Source organism: Cydia amplana, chromosome 8 (assembly GCF_948474715.1).
Source record: "Cydia amplana chromosome 8, ilCydAmpl1.1, whole genome shotgun sequence".
NCBI lineage: Eukaryota > Metazoa > Arthropoda > Insecta > Lepidoptera > Tortricidae > Cydia > Cydia amplana.
Genome location: NC_086076.1, coordinates 13,547,591 through 13,569,374, shown reverse-complemented (window position 1 = coordinate 13,569,374; position 21,784 = coordinate 13,547,591). Strand labels below are relative to the sequence as shown.

The 21,784-nt window shown below is 36.6% G+C and overlaps 1 long non-coding RNA gene across 1 annotated transcript in view; it reads right to left on the bottom strand.

The window, feature by feature from the left end:
- The window catches only part of LOC134650363 (uncharacterized), a 282,213-nt gene that overhangs the window by 57,797 nt on the left and 202,632 nt on the right, over positions 1-21,784 (bottom strand). The gene's annotated exons all lie outside the window — the stretch shown is intronic.

Genomic DNA, 21,784 nt, shown 5'->3' with positions numbered 1-21,784 from the left:
TGTAATGGTTATGTCAGTGTCAAACAAGTGTCAAAAGTGACGTTTCTTCAAACAAACGCGTCATTTTTGACACTTGTTTGACACTGACATATCCAATCCATATCGTTTCAATCTCTAGTATTTGACGTATCTTAAAGTTCGAATACAGCCGTTAATACTGCTTGTATTAAATAAAATTCCGATATTAAAGAGTATGCTTCTAACTTATAACTCCGTACTTGCAAAGTTGTCTGGGGAATTCACTGAAAATGTCCAGACATCATTGTGAGAGGTTCTAGGGGTTCATAGAACTGTAAATCGTTTTGTGATTTTATGATTATTGTGTCTATGCTTAGACCGCATTAAGTACAGGGTGGCCAACTTAGAGGTATACAACTTTTTTTTGCCGCCATTTTATTTTGGCGGTAAATATGACAGTTATTGCATGAAAATTAGTTTGTTAGATACGGCAAATTTATTATGGAGCGTTTTACGACGGAACAACGTGTTTTAATCATTAAAAACAATAGAAACATTAAAAATAACGTTTCCCGGTCGATTAATTTCGAGAAACGGTGACATTGACTGGCTCCCAAGATCGCCTGATTTAACAGCTCCTGACTTTTTTCTGTGGGGCTATCTAAAGGGACGTGTCCAACGAACCTTCAGCAATTAAAACAAAATATTCGAAACACTGTCGCTGAGATAACGTGGACAGGTGCACATTTGTCTGACATTATTTTCCATGTGGAATTACTGACCCTACATATTATATTTAACAAGGAATACTTAATAAATAAATAAAAATAAAAAAATATACAGAAATATATTAATATATGTATATATTTTATGTTTTATAGATTAAAATTTCAAAAATAAAGTGTATAGGTACCTCTTATTTGGCCACCCTGTACTTAATTCTGTTTACTTAATTTTATGTTTTATAGATTAAAATTTCAAAAATAAAGTGTATAGGTACCTCTTATTTGGCCACCCTGTACTTAATTCTGTACTTATATATTACAGCAGTTTTAAACGGCACCACTAGTAGGAATGTTTAATGATGTCATAATTCAATCAAATTAAAAAAAAAACTAAATACAAACATTTTTTCTTATTTTCTTGTGATTTTCCGAACTCGTTAACATTCCAACTTTATGTATAACCTTCGCAAAGTACTATAACTTATAACTTTGTTGTTATACATATAGTGTGCAATCTGATATATCGGAGCGGTCAAGGTGCTCAAAGATATCTGAACATGCACTTTAACGAGTTGACAATAGAGGCTTTGTAGATATAGTTGGTCAAACCAAATTGTCAGTAAATAATAACAAATAGAGTTGACAATAGAGGCTTTGTAGATATAGTTGGTCAAACCAAATTGTCAGTAAATAATAACAAAAAAGCGGCCAAGTGCGAGTCGGACTCGCCCATGAAGGGTTCCGTATTTAGGCGATTTATGACGTATAAAAAAAAACTACTTACTAGATCTCGTTCAAACCAATTTTCGGTGGAAGTTTACATGGTAATGTACATCATATATTTTTCTTAGTTTTATCATTCTCTTATTTTAGAAGTTACGGGGGGGGGGGGGGACACACATTTTACCACTTTGGAAGTGTCTCTCGCGCAAACTATTCAGTTTAGAAAAAAATGATATTAGGAACCTCAATATCATTTTTGAAGACCTATCCATAGATACCCCACACGTATGGGTTTGATGAAAAAAACATTTTTGAGTTTCAGTTCGAAGTATGGGGAACCCCAAAAATTTATTGTTTTTTTTTCTATTTTTGTGTGAAAATCTTAATGCGGTTCACAGAATACATCTACTTACCAAGTTTCAACAGTATAGTTCTTATAGTTTCGGAGAAAAGTGGCTGTGACATACGGACGGACAGACAGACGGACAGACAGACAGACATGACGAATCTATAAGGGTTCCGTTTTTTGCCATTTGGCTACGGAACCCTAAAAAGCGGCCAAGTGCGAGTCGGACTCGCCCATGAAGGGTTCCGTATTTAGGCGATTTATGACGTATAAAAAAAACTACTTACTAGATCTCATTCAAACCAATTTTCGGTGGAAGTTTACATGGTAATGTACATCATATATTTTTTTTAGTTTAATCATTCTCTTATTTTAGAAGTTACCCCTGTAACACACACATTTGGGGGGGGCACACATTTTACCACTTTGGAAGTGTCTCTCGCGCAAACTATTCAGTTTAGAAAAAAATGATATTAGAAATCTCAATATCATTAACCGCCTTCAAAAAAAAAGGAGGTTCTCAGTTTGACCCGTATGTATGTATGTATGTATGTATGTATGTATGTATGTATGTATGTATGTATGTATATTTGTTCGCGATTATCTCGCGTTTGGCTGAACCGATTTTGATGCGGTTTTCAGAAAAGTGTTTCTTACATTCTGGAGAAGGTTTTAGTATACATAGATCTGAGCTGATGCTGAACCCTGGCTGTACCTAGTGGAACTCAGGTTTGGTGCAACATAGGCTCACGCTGTTTTGGTCATCCGACACGCCTTGATGAGCACTTGGGAGAGCAGTACCCAAGATAGAGCTGATGCTGAACCCTGAATGTACCTAGTGGAACTCGGGATGTACCTAGTGGAACTCAGGTTTGGTGCAACATAGGCCCACCAGTTTTTTTTTAAGAGGGGAAATGCTTTACGCATACCACCCGGCGCGGGGACGGGCCGGGATGGTTATGTGGGACTCCCTGTTGTGGGCTAATGAGACCCCAGGTTTACCCACTAAAACCCCTCTGTTGCCGCCTCGCTGCTATAAGGCGAGGTCCCAGGAACGCCGAAGTACTCTTCCGCAACCTCGCCAGCGGCCGTCCGGACTCGGACCCGACCCTTGGGGAAATCACCCCTTCACCTCATTGGGCGCGTTGGCTACACATCGCGCTCGCCCACGCAGGGACCTTTCTGTAGGCGACAGACGTCCCCGGGCCTGCCGCCCACAAGTGCCCTTATGGGGGTAACCGGCGGTCGTATGCCAACCGCCGCCGCCCCACGCGCTTGCGGCGCATTGGCTGAGAGGCCGGATCTTCCTCCCTGCCACGCTCCGCTGCCTCCTTCTGCACCATCACGTCCTCGCAGAAGGAGGCCACCGCCTTCCATCTACTCTCCCCACCAAGCATGGATTTTACCACCGCTGGCAAGGAAAGGTCTCTCCCCACTACGGCCACGAGAGCGGCCCTCTGATCCGCCCAGGCTGGGCAAATCCTTCCTTTGGTCCTTGACAGCCGTTGGACGTTCAAGAAACACTTTGAGGGCCTTGCTCCCAAACTAACCCTGGCTGTACCTAGTGGAACTCAGGTTTGGTGCAACATAGACACACGCCGTTTTGGTAATCCGTCACATCTTGATGAGCACTTGGGAGAGCAGTACCCAAGATAGAGCTGATGCTGAACCCTGGCTGTACCTAGTGGAACTCAGGTTTGATGCAACATAGACACACGCCGTTTTGGTAATCCGTCACATCTTGATGAGCACTTGGGAGAGCAGTACCCAAGATAGAGCTGATGCTGAACCCTTGCTGTACCTAGTGGAACTCAGGTTTGGTGCAACATAGGCCCACGCTATTTTGGTAATCTGTCACATCTTGATGAGCACTTGGGAGAGCAGTACCCAAGATAGAGCTGATGCTGAACCCTTGCTGGACCTAGTGGAACTTAGTTTTAGTGCAACATAGGCACACTTTGTTTTGGTTAACCGACTTGTCGTCGTGAGCCTATGTTGCAGAGTTCCACTAAGTGGGTCGATGAACTTTTTTCTAACTGCCTTTAAAAAAAAAGGACGTTCTCAGTTTGACCCGTATGTATGTACCTATGTATGTGTGTATGTTTGTTCGTGATTATCTCGCGTTTGGCTGAACCGATTTTGATGCGGTTTTCAGAAAAGTGTTTGTTACATTCTGGAGAAGGTTTTAGTGTACAGTACATGGATGGTTTGAAAAACCAATTGGACCCGGTAGGTGGCCATGCTATCGGTATACCTACCAACAAATTTATGTTGCTAAAACCGATTTAGATAAAATAGTGGGAGTAGGAGTCGGACTCGGACTGGGACTGGGAATGGGAGTGGAAGTGGGAGCAATATACATACAAATCGTTTGGCACCAAAACGTAATATTATGTTATGTCGCGATTATCATCGAGTTAGGCCATCACCAACATTAGTAGGTAGTTACTAGCCCAAAACTAAGTGGAGAGCCTAACAAACTAGTATTTTAGCCCAAAACCTAAAATAAATGAAGTACCTGCCTATCACTAAAAAGTAAAAAATAAAATAAAATAAATAAAAAATAATTAAAAAATTAAAAATAAACAAAAATAAAACCATAATAAAATAGCTTAATATAATATCTTTTTTTAAAAAAGGGAACCGCCTTCAAAAAACCAACCCACTGAAAAGTACAAAATAATTTTTAATTTTTTATATGGCACCCCTTTACGTGTCCAGTCCCTATCCCACGGCGTAAAGCAAATTTTTGCCAAAAAGTAATTAATACCTAATAATAAGAAAATTAATAATCATCCGGGTAATTACTTAGTTTTTGAAGGCGGTGCCAAACCAACAAAAACAGTCTTTACTACCAATCAGAAAAACAATACGAGTACCTAGTACCTACAAGAACTAAATTAATGAGTAAACTAAGTATGTCTTTATAATGCACGTAAGTGCAGCGTTCTTCGTTGTCTAAAATATCGGTTCTCAAAAATTTTGGTTTGGCACCGACTTCAAAAACTAAGTAATTACCCGGATGATTATTAATTTTCTTATTATTAGGTATTAATTACTTTTTGGCAAAAATTTGCTTTACGCCGTGGGATAGGGACTGGACACGTAAAGGGGTGCCATATAAAAAATTAAAAATTATTTTGTACTTTTCAGTGGGTTGGTTTTTTGAAGGCGGTTCCCTTTTTTTAAAAAAGATATTATATTAAGCTATTTTATTATGGTTTTATTTTTGTTTATTTTTAATTTTTTTAATTATTTTTTTTTTTTGAAGACCTATCCATAGATAACCCACACGTATGGGTTTGATGAAAAAAAAATTTTTGAGTTTCAGTTCGAAGTATGGGGAACCCCAAAAATTTTTTGTTTTTTTTTCTATTTTTGTGTGAAAATCTTAATGCGGTTCACAGAATACATCTACTTACCAAGTTTCAACAGTATAGTTCATATAGTTTCGGAGAAAAGTGGCTGTGACATACGGACGGACAGACAGACGGACAGACGGACAGACAGACAGACAGACATGACGAATCTATAAGGGTTCCGTTTTTTGCCATTTGGCTACGGAACCCTAAAAACTGTACTCGTCCATATCTTTTGGGTGCTAGTACTAGTGTAAGACAAATATAGTATGATGCTCTCTGTCAATGTTTGAAATGAAACAGTCCTTTGACAAACTATATTTTGTCAACACATCGGCCGCATAAACTGGAACATTATTAATCATAATTAATATAATTAATAATTAGATGATGCAAACAAAATATAAAATATTGTTTTTTGTGGTTTGGTTCATTATGTGTTTATTAAGCCAGTATGAACACAACCCATAATTAACATTTATAATATCCGAGCGTTAGTGAGCACACCCAAACATTACTGTTATTAGTATTAATTAATAATGTAACATGATAACACCGTCATATAATGTAATTTGAAACTTCTATTACCTACATAATCACTTCAAATATGTACTTAGTTAAATTCCGAAAATATTCATTTTTAACTTCAGAATGTTATTCTGCCCCATCACGCGGAGCAGCCATTGAAAAAGCAGTTAGGACAACTCTATTAGATGGTACAGTCAAAATTATCTCTCATGGTCGCGTAGAGTCTCCGCTATTGGCATTGACTGTACTGCTATACTACATTATATTATCTATTATTCTCGAATTCCAAATAAGAATTTATCGTAGCCTGATGGTTGACTGGTAGAGAATGCCTTTAGACCAGTGGTGGGCAAACGTTTTTCATGGAGGCCCAGAAAGCTTGAGAAATTTCGGAGCAGGGCCAGAATTGCAGCAAAACTGGAAATTTTAAAATTATACGGTTTTATATAAAAGTGCAATTATGCTGCAATTCCGGCCTTCCTCTTGAAACTTCTCAAGCTTTTTTTACAGCAAAAAAAAACAAAAATATAAATATAGATAATTTCAATGTATCCGCGGCGGGCCGGATAAAATGGTTTCGCGAGCCGGAGTTGGCCCGCGGGCCGTACTTTGCCCACCACTGCTTTAGATTTAGATAATGAGTCCGCCATTTGTACTTTATTTGTTATATTGATAACGTTAAAAAAAATACTAGGCTCAAACGGTGTTTATTGCAAGGCTTTACCATAAACTTTGGAATTCACAATGTGTCCAATGTATTAGGGATTAGGAATTCAAAGTTATGATGCTAAGTTATACTTGTAAAAACAGTATTTCTTAGCTTAAGCATAAAAATTACTACGCCGTTTGAGGAAAATGATTCAACATTAAGATAACAAAGGTCGTACCAAAAACTTTCAAGGAATGAGATCAGCAACGTCTTGTCTTTAACGATCCAAACCGGCTCAGCTATTAGAGGTGAAAGGTCATGATCTTGTTTGCATAAGGCCAATACATACCAAATTGTATGCCGTATCGCTTGGGCTTGCCATATCTATTATATTTTATATTACAAGCATAGTTAAAAATCCAATATTTTCGAATTTAAACTGTTGTGAGACATACTAACATTGTATAATTTTACGGTTTAGACTCACTTGTTATTAGTTACTCGCGCGCCATGTTTCGGAGAGCCTAGATCTCCTTTCTCCAGCACTAACAGTGCCACAACACCAGAGATGCGATTTATTTGAAATACTTCTATTTAAAATGCAAATACAAAATGCAAAATACCTATTTTGTATTTTGCATTTAAATGCCTTTTAGTAAAAAACATTTTGTATTTTATTTGAAATACTTTTCGAGATGTATTTTGCATTTTTAATATTCATTTCAAAATGCAAAATACTTTGTAATTAAGTTTAGCCAACATTACCAGTCAAACAAAATGAAATGAACGAATGACGCTTGTAATATTGCCGAATTTGACCGATAGAGGCGCCTGCTAGCGCCAGGCCAGGTATTGTTAAAAAGTGTAATAAATAAAAATTGATGTTTATTCAACTTCAACAATACCAGTCCAGTTGTTATTAATAAAAGAAAAGTGTAATAATAATAAAATAAGAAACTAGATGCACAATCAACCGAAATAAATGGCCACACAAGTCACAAAATGGAGCCATGGCTCTCTTTTCGTTAGTCTAGTTTTTTACATTATTTTAAGTGAGTATTATTATTTGTATCTCCGTTTAGAAACTCTCAGGTCTTTCGAGCCCGGTCATTTATAAGGCGTGCGTGGGGATATAGATCCAACACGTAGAGTCCATTTGGAGAGATTTGATGTCATGTAGAACGCCTGCGGGAACCCATTCACGGGTACATCAATAGATACCCGTGAACCGGTTTCAGCAGGCATTGGAAGCTATTGTAGAGAATATGGACAGAGTACTGGTCTATGGTTTAAGTTTGGGTGGAAAAAAGACTGGGCTATAGCAAATAACACGGACACCTGCCATAACATTGCTCGCACAAGTTATCAAGGCAGGCGATGACTCTCCACTCGCTAGTCGCTAGATGGGCACCTGATGCGCCATCGTAAAGACGGCCAGGCGCAACACCGGTGTGAGCGGCTCAGGGGTGTCGAGAGATGTGCTGCGCTTTCTCCAAAGTTACTCGCGGCGACATAACAGAATTTATTGATACTCGTACTGATAAATATGACCAAAATGTCATGCATAAGGTGCCATGTTATTAGACGTTTTTGTTCGGCTCGGCATTGTGTCTCTATTTCTCATGACAAATACCTAAAATAAATAAAAATATCTGAGATTTGGTCAAAGGGTATTTTATTTTGAAAAAGTATTTTGAAAATACCTATTTTGCATTTAGCATTTGAAATACAAAACGCAAAACTATTTGGTATTTTGCATTTGAAATAGTAAATCTGAAAAGTATTTTGCATTTTGTATTTAAATGCTTTTTTAAAACCATTTTGTACATCTCTGCACAACACATAACATAACATGTCGCGCGAGTGACTAAAAACAAGTGAGTCTAAATCGTAAAATTATTCAATCTCATATTTTAATCTTATTGTTTATAAGAGGACATTGCAACATAGATCTATGTATTCATAAAGGATGGGTCTTTAACAAAGGTATAAAATAAGGTTTGTTGTACATAATACTACAATTACTGACGTAGTTTCATAAATTATATCCGGCGTGTACACGCACGTATCTACGCAGGGAGCCAGAGCCATGATGGATATAGTTGGTCAAACCAAATTGTCAGTAAATAAGAACAAGAAAACTATACTCATCCTTTTCTTTTGGGTGCTAGTACTAGTGTCAGACAAAGATAGAATGATTCTCTCTGTCAATGTTTGAAATGAGACAGTCCTTTGGCAAACTATACATATTACTGCGTTTTATTCCGGTGTTTTGCCACGGCTTACTAAAGGGAGCCTGGTGGTGGTGGCTCGTCAACTCAATCCTCTGAATTAGCGCAGGCACTAGTTTTCTTCTACTCTCTTCTTATTTTTTTTAAAACAAACTCTTGTTTTAATGTCTCCGATACTAAAGTGACAGTGCGATTGACAAAACTACTAAAACTAGAACTATCTGGGATATAAAAATAGTGCATAAGTAGGTAGGCCTTATTGTGATATGTCCGGTTCTCTCATCTCACGAAATTTTACTTCGCCGGAAAGTCACTGCTAAATATGAAATATAATTTCGTAACTAAAGAACTTACAAATAAAGAAATATTTTATTAGAAAAAGTTTTATTCTTTGTAATCGAAGTCTGAATTATTCAATGTCACTTATGTTTGAGTTAGCTTCGGAACAACCAGGGAGACTCATAGAACTATCTTCATCTGAATTGGATGTGCTTGAATCAGTCACGTAGATTACAAATTCTTGTATATCACCTACTTAGTGGTCTTTTATTCGAGATACCGTAAGTACTTTTACTCAATCCTGAAAAAAAATAATGATTCATAAAATGGCAAGTATCAAAAATAGTTGTCAGTTATTTTAAAGATCATGAATGACCTGCATATTTATGAAAATGAATATATTTTGAATGAATATACTTACCGATTATATACCGGAGACAAGATACTTAGGGGGCCTATTAAATAGGTAATTATTTAACATTAAATACAACATCAATACCCTTGAATAGTTACATTAACGTTCCGCGACTTTTTGCAAGTCTATAGTCGGCTTTTAGCCGTTTTCTTCCCGCTGACAAAACCGAACAATGTTAAATATAATTTTCCTTGTGGTTTTATGTACGGTTTTAGCGTGTTTTGAAAATATTTCATACATAAAACTTGCGGTTTTTGTTAATAAAAATATACAATGACAGAAGTTTGTTTACTTTTTACAAGACAGGTGTCATAGGTTTGATTGCCATATAAAATTGAAAATGTTAGTTCCCGTTTCAGCCACGACTCTTCTCTTTCCGCACAGACTCTAAGTGAAATTCGGAAATAAAGTACCTATGTAAAGCCATTTCCGTCAGTAGAAAACGTGGCATATTAAAAAAATGTAGACGTGAAGGGTTACCGTCCCAAAGAAAATTAGAATTTCGCGCCCTTTTCTACTAACAAAGTTGTTTGACAGACTGTAGATTACAAAGTAACTTCGGTCATAACCTAAAACTGGCTGAAAATGCAAACAGCAAGACCGATACAATCAGAAAAATAAATGTCAGTATAGTTTGTTATTTGGTTATGTCAATACGCGTCATATCATATTCAATAAAAAGTAATTTTAAATATATTAACAAAATGTATAACTTCTACATATTAAGCAGAAATTGCGGATGAAAATGTAGTTCGGTTTTAGTTTATAAGTAATATAATTTAAGCAATAAGTAAAATGTGCTGCTAAACACAAAAAAGTCTGGTCTACGACATCCATAGCCGGCATCCTTGAAGGTAGGTAAGTGTCTCTTTCGCTATTCGCTAGGTGCACGACTGGTGCTGCCCTCATTTTGGCAGACTTTCTACGTTAAATCTTATAGAGTAAAATTAGTTCAAGCGGCTGCCGCTAGTACTAATGGCGGACATTCCATAAGATTACCTGTGTTTGTGACGATCAGCGCCACTTCCCCCTCCACCGACTTCGCACCTGGCGAAGATGATGGCTATATGGCGCTTTACACACCCTGCCTATCTAAATACAAAAATCTTAACGCATTTATCACTGATTTATCAAGATTATGTGCGTGTCGCCAGCTGTGTGCTTATTAGTTATTACAAGAATTGCTCGTTTAAAGGTTAATACCTTTAAACGAGCAATATCTGGGAGACCGAGCTTTACTCGGAAAACATACAAAAACTCGAAAATGCGCGTTTTCCCAGAGATAAAACCTAGCTAGATCGATTTTTCGCCTCCAAAAACCCCCATATAGCAAATTTCATCGAAATCGTTAGAGCCGTTCCCGAGATCCCCGAAATATATATACATATAAATAAATAAATAAATAAATAAATAAATATACATGAATTGCTCGTTTAACCTGTCGAATCCCACGATATGACGTCACCATAAGCGTTCTGGCTCATATATGAGCCGTGGGAGCTGACAGATTAAAGGTATTAGATAGATTAGATTAATGTCGCATTTATTTTGCGATAAAGGAAGATATAAAATTTTACACTACTGACGTTTCGTTTTTAATCATGTGATACGTAATCACTAATCCATTAAAAATGAAATGGGACTGCTGGTGCTTGCGAGCGGCTTTTACTCGTAAATCAGAAGACGTAGGATCTAAAAGCCAGGATCGTACCAATTAGTTCTTATATTCAATAGTTGTTTTTCAAAAAACATTGAGTAAACTGAAATATTCCTATTGTAATCATACTTTCTGGGGATCTGAGTAGATGAGTGGCAGTTTTTGAAGTACATCATACCTACTCGCTTGTAACCTATGAGAAAACTAAAATTACTGCATAATTCAAATTAGCATTTGTTGAAACTTCAATATTTTTTTCTATATGTACGTTCATTATTGAAAAGAGTTTGTCTTGACTGAGTCACTAATGACCGCTCAGCCAAAAGTACCCTAGTTAAAAAGCTGAAAATTACACAGCAAGTTACGTCTATGACTAAAAGGTATAAAGTCAGTACCCATTCACATATATATTTCTACTTACCTTATACGGTTTTTCTCAAGACTCAAAATACATATTTATTTTCGTATGTTGCAAAAACTGCCGGAAAATAAACGTTAAGGTGGTTCGACTAGGTTACTCAAAGCTTAATCCACGCTAGATGGCGCCACTTTCGCAAAATTTAATGTTTTATTTTTTTGTGGAATGGTCTTGGTATTAAATTTGTATGGTAAAAGAAAACTAAAAGTTGCCTAGAAAATGACACAAAATTATGAACTTCTTGGCGTCCCCGCTATACAACTCCGTACAATTTTCTCTGCTTGTAAGTAAGTACTTTTAATATTTTATTTCTTTGAAGTCAAGTCTACGAGCTCGACCCGACACTGACAGGCCAATTCGAACATACACTTGACATCAAAACTTTTGACTGCTCCGAGCAGTCATTAAGGCTCATTATTAGGAGAGTTAGTTAGTGAAAAAGGGAACGCATTATGCAACTGTAAGAAAGGAATAACGTGTTTTGCTCTCAAACATCGCTTGATATATTTGTCAAAGATTACATTATCAACGAATCATTTGTCGAAATAATTAGTCTCTTTAATACGACAGATGGTTATCCGGCTCGATGGTTTTTGACTCAATAGTTGGCTATTGAATTAAATTTATAAATAATTTCTGTGTGGTTCTTAAATTTTGTAACTTGGTTTCACGTTTCAAAAACGGCGCTGCCTCAAAAATGCTGACTAATTAAGGCTATTTGCGCTTTAATTTGGTTCGAAATACCAAGTAAAACAAATAGTTGAATTGAATTGAATTGAATTGAATTGAAAACTGTAGCACTAGAATAAGTAGTCCCTAATGAAAAATATTTCACGCGACAAACTATGGGCCCGATTCTGATATTGAAATAGACATCTACTAGATATCTTTTAGACATCACCAAGATACGATAACGATATTTTTAAGATATAACCTGTCAAATTTGACATTTCCGCGATTCTGGAGATACTCTTGAACGATTTTCACAATGTCTAAAACAACTCGTTATGTATTTTTAGATCTCAAAACGATTTTGAAACGATCTTAAAACGATAATTTAACGTAAAAGTGACATTGGTTGCCAGAATTGAGCTTCAAAAGATATCTAGTTGAAATCTAAACTAGTTGGTATCTAGTACATATCGTATCGTTCTCTTCTCTAGAACGAATCTTGTTTTCCGAATATCGCGGTATGACACCTTTTGAGCTAAATATTTTCGTCAAAGAGCAGTAGTGTTTACGTGTTCTTTTTGCATACATAACTTAATAAGCAGCCGACAGATGTCGCGTCGCGTCGTCGACTCTTTTCCTACAAAAACTTTAAAATGTATTTTACGTTACGTAGAAGTGGTTTGTAGAACCTGAAAGTTCATGTGAAAAAAGTGTAGTATTTTTGTTATTTTGTCACACGTATGTACATCACGAATATTTGTTCCTGAGTTATGTATTTTATCTGTGTATTTATCTTTATATTTTTTATGTATATAGTATCATATATATCATCGCCTAGTACCTACCCATGTTACAAGCTTTACCACACCTCGGACACTGGCGATCAAATGTATGAAACAAACGCGTTCCTACGCACACAGCCTAAGCTCGTGTAGGTGAACGCGTACCATGCTTGTCTGAGTGAGATAAGACATTGTAGGGTAACTGTGAGGTAACCGAGAGCGGGTCTCAGCGGGTGGGCGGCACTTTCAACGGGAGGCAGGGAGCGTCCATACTGTATGCTAGTACTCTTTATTATACTGTGGCTTTACTTAATTTGGAGCTAGGTCGATCTGTGTAAGATTGTTCACCAAATACATATTTACTTTCTGGTTTATCACAGTATGTTGCAATCTAAGCTGGAATGAAATTATTTATTCGACACATGAACGACACTTCACATAGGTAATTTTAAATTGTTGACTGAATGTTTTTTACCTTTTTAATACATATAATGTAAATATCAATATTTATGCTCAACATTTTTTGGATTCGACGACATCGACAAATATATGCGTTATAACCATTATAGGCACTAAAAGCAATCCGATAAGCCGAAATGCTTATAATTTTGCATTAAAATCGGTCTAGCCATTCACATAACGAGCTCACAAGTGAGTGTAAGTACTTAAAGCCCGCATTTTTATGGAGGTTAAAGATGGATTCGTAAAAGTTTATGACCGTTAACTTTAAAGCTGGGTTACAGCTGAAGCCGAGATTAACACCTATTACTTATTTATCGTTATTTTATTGTCAATATTTGCAGTATAAAGTAGCAGTTATAGTGTGGAAATATAGAAATACAGTAAAAATTATGGAAGTTATAAACGTGAATGGAATAAACGTGATTTTAAGAGACCCCATCAGAAATTGTCACTGAAGATTTAAATTCCCAGTTTCCAGGTTCCAATAATTTCTATGTTCCCAAGTAGGTAGTACCATTTCCCCACTAGTCTTTTTAATTCCCCCGTACAAAGTTCATACATTCGCAGTCTTTTTGACGACGCGCTTAAAATATGTTTTGATGACATTTCGTTATTAAGTGATGCTCAGTACTGGTCAAACTATTTGATCATCAAATTGTCGAAAAAAATCCTTAAAAATGTGTCAAAAAAATTTAGTGAGACAAAAACGCTCCGATGTTTGTAGGACTCTATTAGTAGAATTTAACTCAATCAGCAATTTGCTAAAACATTTTCAATAAGGTACGTAAACGTACTGGTGCTCGACGCGGTCCCAATACATGTCATATTGAAACTTAAGTCATTGTCAATAGAGGTGACAGCAGGGTGTCGTCTATTATTGGGTATTATCATGTCGAGCACTAGTACGTTTACCTTACTAGTTATTTCGACACTGAAGCCTTTATTGTAATTACACCATTCACAAGTCAGGCTTAGGCCCGATTCAGCTATCGAGTCTCAAATGAATTCGTCCGACTGACGCCTCGTTTACATTAGTCAGGCTTTGTCCTGGATGATCGGACATTAATCAATGCTTTCCAACCGGACTCACCTAATTGAGTCATTACGAAATACACAATAAACCATATGTGGCCCTTAATAATATTATGGTAGTTCGATCTACGGAAACACATTACAGGCAAAACGGGCAAAGCGGGCAAAGTTACCTTATAAGTACAGTCATAATAAATCTCAACACGAGATTATATGAGAAATTTTATATAAAGGTGTACCAAAAAAGTATTATGATTGTATGTAATTAATAGACCTTCGGATAATACCTATTGACACTCTAACAAGTTGAAAAGAACTCTATTTTATTTTAACGATATAGTTTAAATGTTTTTAAGATGAAAACCTCAATCAAATTGTTAAAATAAAATCGATCTACAAGCTAGATTAAAACGCACCCACGAGATTTGATAGTTAGATAATTAAAAATAATAATATTGTCGTTGCTATACTGAATATACCTTGTCATAGCGATCGCTGTAGTACCTACATTTCAGCATAATACATTTCTGCGCCGGCAGAGTTATAAATACAACGTTTAATTTTAATTTTAATTTCTTATACTAATAAAGAAGCGCTGGTGGCCTAGCGGTAAGAGCGTGCGGCTTGCGAACCGGAGGTCGCGGTTTCGAACCCCGGCTCGTACCAATGAGTTTTTCGGAACTTATGTACGAAATATCATTTGATATTTACCAGTCGCTTTTCGGTGAAGGAAAACATCGTGAGAAAACCGGACTAATCCCAATACGGGCCTAGTTTACCCTCTGGGTTGGAAGGTCAGATGGTAGTCGCTTTCGTAAAAACTAGTGCCCACGCCAATTACCGGGATTAGTTGCCAAGCGGACCCCAGGCTCCCATAAGCCGTGGCAAAATGCCGGGACAACGCGAGGAAGAAGAAGATACTAATAAAATAAATAACCTAAAACACTTATTGATGTCAGAGGCCTTCAACAGGATTAATATCAGAACAGAAAATTATTTTATAAAACCTGAATACGCTCCCAGCATTTAATAGTAACCCGTATATTTCATGTATACGTTCTCGTATTAGTACAGTACCCGGCTGAGTGACACATACTGATTACCTCGGTTGCCTTCGTCACGCGTCAAATGGGACGCTCGACAAAAACACGGAATCCCAATTCGCGTTATCAGCTTTTTACATACAATGAAATTTTTATGTATGTTTTATTAGACGCGACGTACGAGAGCGGAGTTGATAAGTTGAGTGATTTGTTCGAGATTGAAAGTGGAGCTAGAAAAATCTCTACCAGTCAGCCTTTAGGCCAAACAGAGAGGAGTACCTAATCGGTGCGGGGTACATAAAGAACACAAATAACTAGACTTGAACTACTGCGTTATTATACATATATAGGCACAATGGGACCGTGCACGATGGCAGCGCTGCCTAGCGTTCGCAACGTGGTCGGCGCTGTCAAATAACGAGCGCAACAAAATAAAGATTTTTCCTTAAAAATATTTACTATAATGTACATAACAATGTGCGGAATCTATTCCTATTTCATGTTAAATACACTTGGTTTTTGCTTTAGTGAAAACAGTAAGAATTATCTGTGTATTTTATATTATTCGGTCAATTTTCTTCGTTGTTGTTTCGTTACAAATTCAATGAAAAAATGTATGCTTCACTATGTTTTGATGACTTACTTAGTGATCCTCTTACTGGGGATACGTACGATGCTTGCAATCACTTAATGTTGGTACACTGTATTAGCCATACTATTTTATTAACATACAAGAAAAACTCTGTGTTGACATAGACTAGATAAAATGTTTAGCCATTACGTTGTTAAGCCTGGAATAGTACTATATGATATAAAAGGCTAATATCTAGCTCGGCGTTGAAAATATATAAAATTTAATAGTCTGTGCGGAAAGAGAAGAGTCGTGGGATTTGAGGGCGCGCCAGTGCTATTTTATGGTTTTTGCTATGCTGACAACACTGGTCACGTGATTATAGTACGATACTAAAGGTCATGATACTTGAATCCCTTTTGTTCCGGTTTTTTGCCACGGCTTACTAAACGGAGCCTGGTGGTGGTGTTGGCTCGTCAACTCAATCCTATGATTTAGCGCAGGCACTAGTTTTCTTTTTAAAAGCTGAGGCGGGACCATTTCGTGGTAAACTATAATTTCTGTTTAAAATATACTTTTTGTAATACGTTTGTATTAAATGTAGTTTAGTTTGCCATGAATAAAAGATTCTTATTCTTAAACGATTCTTATTCTTAAAACACACTCTTGTTTTTATGTCTCAGATACTAAAAAGTGACAATGCGATTGACAAAACTGCTAAAACTAGTTAAGAATCTGCCCAATACAACTGTCATTTTAGTACCAAACAAGATAGAGTCTCATTTATGTACTGCCTAATCTGTGCAGTCCAACAGTTATTTTAATACAAAACCAGGTAGATCGGGTAGAATTTCGGCAATAGAACTGTAATTTTACTATCTGGGATATAAAAATAGTGCATAAGTAGGTAGGCCTTATTGGGATATGTCCGGTTCTCTCATCTCACGATATTTTATTTCGCCGAAAAGTCACTGCTAAATATGAAATATAGGGACAGGATTTGAATATAGTTATCAAAATCATTGAAAATGTCTCCAGTTTTTTTTTACATTATTTATTTGGCTTATGAGTTACGATCCAACCGTAACCGATAAATAATTTTGGTTCTGGCCTCGAATGTCCAATTCCTTAAATGTCCATTTTCCTCGAATGTCTAATTTCCCGAATGTCCATTTGCTCGAAGGTCCAATTCCCGGAATGTCCATTTGCTCGAAGGTCCAATTCCCGGAATGTCCATTTGCTCGAAGGTCCAATTCCTTAAATGTCCATTTTCTTCGAATGTCTAATTCCCGAATGTCCGTTTATCGAATGTCCAATTCCCTGAATGTCCATATCACCATGGAAATAGATCTACGGCTACAACAACGGGTACTGGGTTTCACGGAGTCGGATCGGACGTAGTGCGAAACTACTCTAACGGTACCGTTTCAAAAATATACCTAGTATTGAATTTTATTCATTTGTGTACCATTACCAACGGATACCTTTTTAGTTGATACCTTTATTTTACTTACCGTAAAACGGGGTGAGTAGGTTTCGCGGGGAGAGGTGGGTTATGGATGGGGAGAGAAGGTTTGAGAGGGGGGTGAGAAGGGATTTTAAGGCTACTGCTACAAAAATAATGTATTCCAATTTAAAATGGAGCTATAGTAATACGCATAATAAAAAAACATCGATCCAACAATCTTCCAAAATCACCTTTGTATGAAAACCCCTCTAACCCCAAATACGAGGCACTACGGGGTAAGGTGGGTTTTCCTCTTTATCGCCAAAGTTATGAAATGGAACTACCCAAAATAAAATAAAAACTAAAATACAAACGTCCGGAACACTTATTATATACTCCATTCAGTTTTCATATGTAAAAATAAAATGTTATCGAGGTTTGAATTTCAGTTTTGACCCTACTCACCCCATTTTACGGTACTTCACGGTCTTATGCGTTCATGGAAATGTACATTTACCACTCATTTAACTTACTTTTTATCTTACTGATCATTAGAATAGCGATAAGAATTGCATGTCGGGTACGACTCTTACCTATTAATATATGTAGGTATAACTATTATTAGTGCGTCTGCTTGATATGGGATCTATACACAGCAATATTTTCGTAGAGACAAACCAAAGAAAGTCTGCAGCGCTAGATTAAAAGTAGTTTTTAAAAATCAGTATGCGACAACACCACAGAAAATGGATTAAATAGTCTTGATACTTGTGAAATTTCTACCATATTTACCGTCTATGAAAAAATTAAGCTGTATGCATAGCTTAATTTTTATGGTAAAATAAATTTCATTCCAACAATAGATGTCACTATTAATATGTAGACATATACTAATATTGATAAATAATATTGGGAGAATGTGACATTTGGCTTCATCAAAATTAATAAGCTTTTGTAATATCCGCGACGGCGGTAAATAGGCACAGAGGGCCTACCGCGAACACCGAAGTTCTCAATATGCGAGCATCTTTCTCTTTTACTCCCATTAAGGCGTAATTAGATTGACAGAGAAATTGCCCGCAATTTGCGAACTGAAGTTTTCGGAAAAACGAAATAAACCATTAAAACAATAAACATATATTAAAAATTAATTTTAGCTTTAACTAGTAGGTACCCATGCCATAAGCATGGAGGTTGTGGGTTCGAGCTCAAAACCCGGCTAGTACCAATGAGTTTCTCGAAATGTTAGAGGAAGTTCATAAGTATGCCTATACCTATTAGGTGTGTTCAATTTGCTGTGAAACCTTAGTCTAAACCAATATTATATTATCTAAGTAGGTACATATGGTGAAGTATTAAGATGTTTCATTCCACTTACCCGTCATCAACTCCAAATTTTGTAAACATTGTCGTTTTTCAGCTTGAATCGCCTCGTGCTGACTTTTTACAAGTATAAAATTATTCGTCATGCGGAAAAGTAACTCCCGCACGCCGGTTTTGTAAGGTTTCACCATGTTTATTCCGTTCATCACAAAACACAATGAATATTTAAACGATTTTGACAAACAGATACCATAGTGCATGACGTTTACTGACTGCTTAAAAAACATTGCCATATGTAGTTTTTTAATTCGATGTCAAATTATTGCGCTGCAGACTTTCTTTGGTTTGTCTCTATCAGTTTGAGCCATGCCACAAAATAATGCGACAGTAAGCTGCCCGGGCAGCTGGGCCCCACTTTTTTGGGCTGATTGTGTATCCTGTTCTCTTATTCTATATCAATGCTTTGAAAAAATGCATCTACTTATTATAAAAATTCAGAAAATATAGATAAAAGCCATGTTTTATTTTCGTAAAAAGATTTTATTTCTTAATTTTCTACAATTTCGTAAATAAACGGTTTTTAGTGTCACCTGAATAGTAGGCCAACAATATGTGGCGAATTTCGTAGGCAAACGGACTATTTGTTACTCTACTAGACGTCCAGCCAGGTTCTGATGTTTCATCATAGACGAAACGGTCAATTGGGTCATTAGACATACAAAGATTGGACGTACAGGGAATCAGATATTAGACATTCGGGTAATTGGACGTACGAGGAGGAGGCATTCAAGGAATTGGACATACGGGGATTGGACGTTCAGGTAATTAGACATACAGGGATCGGACGTTCAGGTAATTAGACATACGGGGATTGGTCGTTCAAGGAATTGGACGCACGGGGACTGGACATTTGGAAAATTGGACATTCGAGGCCAGAACCATAATTTTTAACATAATGTAAGGTAAACGTGCTACTGCTCGACATGCTAATGCCACCCTGATGAGTTGATGACACCCTGCTGTCACCTCTATTAACAATGACTTAAGTTTCAAGATGATATTATGTACTGGGACCATTTCGAGCACCAGTACGTTTACCTTACCACTTTTAGAACAAATGAGAAAATTTACATTTACGCCATCTATTTCAACAATATTGAACTAAATTGAACTTGGGAGTTATGAATTTCTTGGCAATATTCAGTCTGTTACAGTTCTTCTAATAAGCCAACAGTCGGGGTTGTAGTTCAACAAATGTCCCGCGAGATGCCGTTAATACGCGTTAGTCACTAATAAAATAATATATGTAAATTTACTGTGTCAAAATTTGTACAGTCAGTCACCAGAAGTTCAAGGTGTTCAAAATGAACTGCACACATCTTTATTGTTTAGAAAATAAGAGCCTGTATAGCCATTTATTTTAAATGCCTTACCCACTTAGCTACTTCTGCTGCTGACTATACTGCAAAATAAGGTTTTATATGAAAATAAAAATAAAAATACAATTGTTTTTGATTCTCCTCCTCTTGAAAAATGAATATGGATTTGGGCCTAAGATATTTCAGGTATATACCTGACTTTACTTGCATAAAAAAAATCGCAGAAGTTTATTAGTTAATTCTTTCAGTGTCAGATATTACGGCAGGCATATTGCTATAAAAAGTTTTCATAAAGCAAATGGTGGCGACGTAGCTGCTTATGTATGTGTACATTTGAAGTGTTAACGCAACAGTAACCCTCTCTCCTTCTCATTGTACTCTGAGCTTCGGCCTTGATTTGAGAGCATCCTTGACCCAATCGATTGCAACTTGCGACCTAGTTATTGTAACATCATGGATGTTATACATTTCTGCTTCATAGTGTGTCTTTTTCTGACTTTACAATATCTTCAGTATGAAATCAGTGATGACCCCGTGCATTGGCGTCAATATATGTACCGATTTCGCAAGGCTAAGTCAGGAAAAACCTAAAAGTAACCACCAAATATAGTGTCTTTTCTAAGGAAGTGTCTCTTAGTGTTTTCATTGGCATGAAACATATGATAGGTACTTGGTATACCTAGAACGCTGCGTCAACTTTATAACCCCTTATGGAGGGAATGATAAAATTATCAGGACAGGGAGCATTAGAGGGACTGTGTTAGTTTCATCGGACACCACAAGACGACGTCATGGCAGGCCTAGACGGAGATAGGGGTGGTTTACTATCTAGAAGAAGGGGGGTTTTGCATTTACGCATGTCGTTAGCTCTATAGATATTTTATCTTCTTTTCTATTTTTTGTCGTGTTTAATTTACGGTACAACATTTATACCTATGTTATATGAGTTATTGGCCCCAAGCTTACACCAACCTACCGTATAGGAACTTTTCGCCGAAAATAATTTCTTGGGATTATGGATTATGCCTGTACACAAAAATAAATAATCAGAGAAACATCTGAATATTTAATAATTTATATAATTATATTCGTGAATCTTTTACACGGGTGTATCTTTAAATAATTCCTTTAACACACAACAAATATTATATAACATACAATTATGAATAGGTACTACTAGTTTAATTCTTTCCTGCAGCTTATCCAGCCAAAATTTGTGTGATACAATATAGAAAAAACGTTCATTAAGTTATATTCTGCAAATAATACTTAAAAATAGTGAAATATTGATGGTTTAAATATTAATTGCTAATCAACACAATCTACTAAAGCCCGTTACTACGATATGCCTCCTTCACGCCCTGCTACAGGACTCACACACACTGCTAGATACGATACGTCTACTGTTATATTAAGCCCATTTCCACCGGCCATGCCAACATTAGAACGTGTGGAAATTATATCCATAGCTATAGTTTTTTTTTTCAACAAACTAAACTCACCAGCTATTGACCTTCAAAATGACGAGAATATCAACACTTTTCACTCTGCTAGATTTCCATGGTTACACGTTATGCAGCCGGTCAAAAAGAGCATCTGTTTTGATCACGTTTCCCGTCGTAGTTTCTTGGTAGGTAATTTATTAAGTCAGGATTGACACATGCTGTTTTAATATTTTCAAAACCCAGGTGTTTCAAACCGATCGTAGATTTTGTTAAAAATATAATACTTTTTTCTATTGATAGGTAATTATGATAATTGATAAGCATCATAGCTTGCAAAAAA